This window comes from Anas platyrhynchos, chromosome 10 (assembly GCF_047663525.1).
Source record: "Anas platyrhynchos isolate ZD024472 breed Pekin duck chromosome 10, IASCAAS_PekinDuck_T2T, whole genome shotgun sequence".
NCBI lineage: Eukaryota > Metazoa > Chordata > Aves > Anseriformes > Anatidae > Anas > Anas platyrhynchos.
In genome coordinates, this window is record NC_092596.1 from 19037099 (window position 1) to 19042450 (window position 5352).

The following is a 5352-nucleotide window of genomic DNA, read 5'->3' on the forward strand; positions in this document are numbered from 1 at the left end:
TGAAATGACTTAATAAGGTGTGTTTTTGTTGCATCTCCCTCCCCCCTCCCCCCCCCCCCCCCCCCCCCAAATAAAAAACATTTTACCAAATTTGCTACACCAATTTGCAAATGTGATGTTTTGGACATAAAAAGAGAAATTGATGGAAACCTCAGTGAGTGAAGACCAACCTTATATATGAGGTTGTCTAGAAAGTGTCTGAATTTTTAGATTCTGTATTGAAGGGCATTTAGGGAGAAAAATAAATGGTAGAAATGCTTGAAGATCTTTCAGAACAAACATTTTTAGCTACATATAGTCTCTAGTTTTGAAAAGCAGCTTCTAGGAAAAAAAAAAGTTTGATTAAAATTAGACTTTTTGTTTTTTGATCTTAGGAAACAGGAATTACGGACAATGTACTTATTCTTTTAGTATCTTCCTTCCCCCACCCGGTCAAATCTACTTAGGAGCAAGTTAACATTTTTAAGCTTTGTAATGGCTGAGAAGTTTGCTTACGAAAAAACTATCTCTTTACCCATTGTATGTGTTCTGTATGGGTAAAACAGCAACGTCTAAAGCAAAAGAAGCATGGTGGAAATAGAAGATAAGGACAGCTGTGTGGAGATAGGACTTGTTAATGTTGGATTTTGGAGCCAATATAATACTGTATTTTATACTGCAAGGAAAGACTGATAAAGTGGTAGCATTTTGATTTTAGTATCTATACTTTCTTTTTAAGAGATGTGGTAGTTCCTACAATTTATGTAGATTTGTTCACAAAAGGTTTATTGACTTCAGGTGTAAGTATCTTGGAAAACAGGTTGCCTTTCTGGTACCAAAACATTAATGTTAGAATTTAATTCAGGGCTTTGAACTCAAGCTTATGTATTTTAGGTAATAAAGGAGTTCTGACTAAGGTGTTTCTTCCCATCATTTCCAAAACTGTCTGAACCACTGTTCAGTGGCAACAATGGCAACAATTGCCATTACATAAAATTATGAGAGTCTCTGAGAAATATTAGTATAATAATGTGGGAAAAAATGCACCAATTCTTCTACTTAACTACGACTTTAAATGCTTGTCTGTAAAATGCAAGTATCTGCCAATCTTGACTGCTGATCTTGTCAGTAAAATTGGGTGTTTTCTGTTTTATCAGTTTTATAATATTGATAGCAATGATATTGTAATGACTTATATTTATTGTGGGAGCTAAATCAGTCTGATTGTGCACTAGTAACAGCCACAAAGTTCTGAAAGTCACTGCAAATTTGTGAAAATATTACAGAATGCCATGGTGGATGCATTTTTGTGTCAAAAAAGTGTTGGTGATTTACTGTGTCCGGATAACTGAAAATTAATACTTAACAGCTATTATTAAGCAACATAAGTACAAAATAAATTTGTTTCCAAGGACACTATTGTGCATGACAAAGGAGAGAATAATCCATAGCTAGTAATTTTTAGCATAGGGGGATAAGCTTCTTTCCACCTTTCTTTCTGATGTTTTTCAGGATTTTTCCATGTAGACTAAAGGCTTTATACAGAGATGGTTAACTTGGTGGAGAATTCGGGTGTCCAATTTGCACTCAAGATTTATTAAATTGCTGAAAACTTGTACTTATAGCACACTTGCATATTATTTGGCTTTGACAAAAAAAAAAAAAAAAAAAAAAAAAAGAAAAAAGAAAAAAAAAGGTTTGGCAAAATCATCTGGAACTTTCAGGGAACTGGAAGAAAGAAACCCAATGGTTACTTATACACATCTGTTCTTCTCTTTGTAATTCCTACTACTGCTTGAATCAATGTCTGTATACGTCAATTTTATGCACTATTGTATCTGATCCATTGCCTTTCCTCAGTGGTTTCCAGAAATTGCTATTTATGAACCTTCTGTAAACATTTATGTGATTCAAGCCTCTTAAAGGACGGTGAATTATGTATGAAAATTTAGTGGCTGAATAAGTGGCAGTAGCATGGTACGTATCCAAAATAAGTTCATGTAATGCATACCTTTCGGTTTCCATTTCCCATGGGAATATGTCAGAAGACAAGCTACATTACTAAGTTAACCAAACACAAATTTGCCTTACAATTTTTCCATGCATTCAAATGGGACATGAATATTTTGCTTCCTAAGCTGCACAATTACCGTCAAGCTCATGTTGCAATGTGTCAGCAAAATGACAGCTTCCTCTGAATGACAACTCAAAGCTCTAGTGAAAAATGACATGATTTGTAAACCAGGGTTTGTTCAAAGAAAAGACTCGGTTCTTGAATGGCTATTTTGCATTGGGATCACAGCTGATCTGCTTTTTACAATACATCTTAAATTTATTTTAAAATGACATGCTTAAATGGAGTTGTAATGGTGTATAATAACATATCACAGAACATACTGTAGTATGTTAGCACCTACTAACATAACTTGTTGATAGCAACTAAAAATGCTCAGCAATGAGGCATATATTCTATGTAATTCAGTAAAAGCAAGTCAGTGGTAATGGGTCTCAGAGATCTTAAATGTTCACCTTAGTGGCAGGCTTTTTTATCATGCCTTTTGTTGTCTCTTGAGCAGTAACTGTCTCCAGCCATTTCTCCAATGGAGGCCTTATTTTTCATGTAGTATAAACCACTACTTAACTCCCTGAATGTCCATTTGTATGAAACTGTTACACCTGGCATTTCATCTTATTTATTCTTAAGTTCTTTTAATGGCATCTTTCTTAACAAAAAAGGTGAAATGGTATGTTACATATGTGAGCATAGGAAATAAGTGTGAAAGTGCACTTGGAGACTTTCATACAGTTTTTGTCCTCATGCATAAAGATAAAGGTCTAAGTATAAATTACCATAACATTTGCTATGTATCTTAAATACAAGTTTTGGAACTTGAGTTCATATCTGTGCTACATGTTGACTGTATTTAGTTTCAGTTCTTGGGACAAGGAATTGACCATATGACATGTTTACGTGGCCGCTAGAATGAAGCTCTATTTGTACTTGGAGACTAAGGAAGCTGCAAAATGTGTAATGATAATTATAATAATATGATCATTCATAAAGTAAGGAAAATAATTCCAAACATTTAAAGTGTTTTTGAACACTTCCAAAATATTTGGAAATTCTCTGTGATTGTTTTCAGGTGTAGTAAGAGATGAAGAATGAGTGGATACTGAAGGTGGATTAAGTGGATACTGAAGACATTAAAGAGAATAATCCTATTGTCCCTCTGGCTTAATTTTTCTTTTGTAGCATAAATATATATTGAGAGTACATAAAACATGGGAAGTAATTTGAATTGGTTCGCAAAACGTTGCTGGTTTGCAAATCGTTAGGACATTTCAACTGCATTGCCTAGTTCTGAGTTAGTATCTAGGCATTTTGCATTATATTATACCTTGGAATTGTGTCTGAAAGTTATGGCTACACGATACAGTTTCTGAGACTTGGTATTTAAGGTTGAAGGAGTAGAGCAACTTCTAGACAAGATCTCTGGTGTGAAGTTCTGGTTACAGTGACATTTATAACTTCTTTGTCTAAATAGTGCTGATGGGTTTGTCTTTCAACTGCACTTCAGTGCAGGAAATTTATTTTGACTCTTCTGTCTTCTTAGCTTCTCAGATTCTTCATGTTTATGTTCATAGAATTTCTTGAGATATTCCTGTAACACTTAAGAAATGATTCTCTAATTAATCATACTATACTATAATATAACTATATAATTCTCTAATTAATCATACTTCAGTATCAAACCCAAAGACTTTGAAAGGAGCATTGCATTCTAGAAAGTATGTACCTCTATAGATGTTGAACAAAATCTGTAGATATCCATGGCGTTGTTTGGTATACTGGTGGTTGAAAAAAGTATATCTCAAAAGGATGGCTATATTATTTTAGGGTATTTTGAATTTTCAGTAATTAAATTATAGTCAATTTCACAAATATTATATAACCTTAATGAATAAATAGGATTTATAATATTAAACAGTTAATGACTATGACATTTTGTTTTCAGCAGATGAATGGCATTTAAAAAAAATCATTATTTTACTGTGTTAATACTCAAATAATATCATTTAGAACAATAATAGGACTTAAAATTGTACTTCTGTTACTTATCTGCCTATAAGATTTCCCAAAGACCTTTAGAACTAGCCACTGTCAGACAGCTTCACTGGAAAATGTTTGGGATGACTTCAACATCCGTGACTGGCAAATCCTCACATCAATTATGGAGGTCACCTCAAATGAGTTACATTTCTTCAAATAGGCTTCTGCAAAGATCTCAAATAGCTAGACTGCATTTTCTATGCAGCCAGGCTAGTGAAACTTTCACTTGCTGCATACCAGGGATTGGTATCCTGTATAAATATCCTGAGTAAGAGCTGTATCCGTATGTGATGAGTAAGAGAGAAAATTTATTTTTATCATAAATTTATTTTTAAGCTGCATATGCCTTTTAAATTTCCCCATAAGAAGATATACCTGAATGTCCACTCACACATCACATTGGATTATTACTTGAACAGTATTTCAGCGTTTGTTTTGCTTTTAACTGAAGGTGTCATCACCAAAGTATTGGGACCTAACAAACACAATGGCTAATGATGCATATCTTTTTGGCTTGACTGGAAAGAGACTTCACTATTCCTCTGTGAGTAGAGTTCAATTGCCTTTTTAAGGACAGATGATAGTAAGTACAACATTGCCACCTTTTGGTCATAAGGAAAAGATGTATGTATGGTTAACACAGCAGCATTATGCAAGTTGGGGATGCTACAGCAAAACTATTTAATCGTATATTCATTTGTAATGTAACTGCTCAATAATGGTAGCCTAGTTCAGTGGAGGTTGTAGGCATCATTTTTTTTTGATTGTGTGTATTTCACATCATGGTGATGTGTTTAGAGAGAATATATTATGCTACATACTAATTATGTTTTCCTGAGGACTGAATTACATATGCATTGTGAAGATAGTATGAAGGCTACCATGGTTACCATTGTGCACCCAGCAACTTATTTTATACAGTGCCAATTAATCTGAGGTAATGCTTGAGAGAGGAGAACATTGTGTAAGGAATGCTAGTGTCTCAGCTGAAAGATGGAAATTAGATATAAAAGCACAGCTTTTATTGAAGATTATATGTCAGGGTCAGCATCTATAAATGAATCCAATGGTAAGACTAAAACCAGTAGTTCTGTCATACATAAAAATAAAACAAAAAATCTCAATGTAGGCCTAATTGACACACAAGAAACTCTTCTTCTTTATTGAGGGTATTCTCTGAATAGAAGGTTTTTCCCTTCACATGATTTTAATGCTGTATTCATGCAGTGCAGACTGTAATTGGAGATTATTGTTATTTCAGA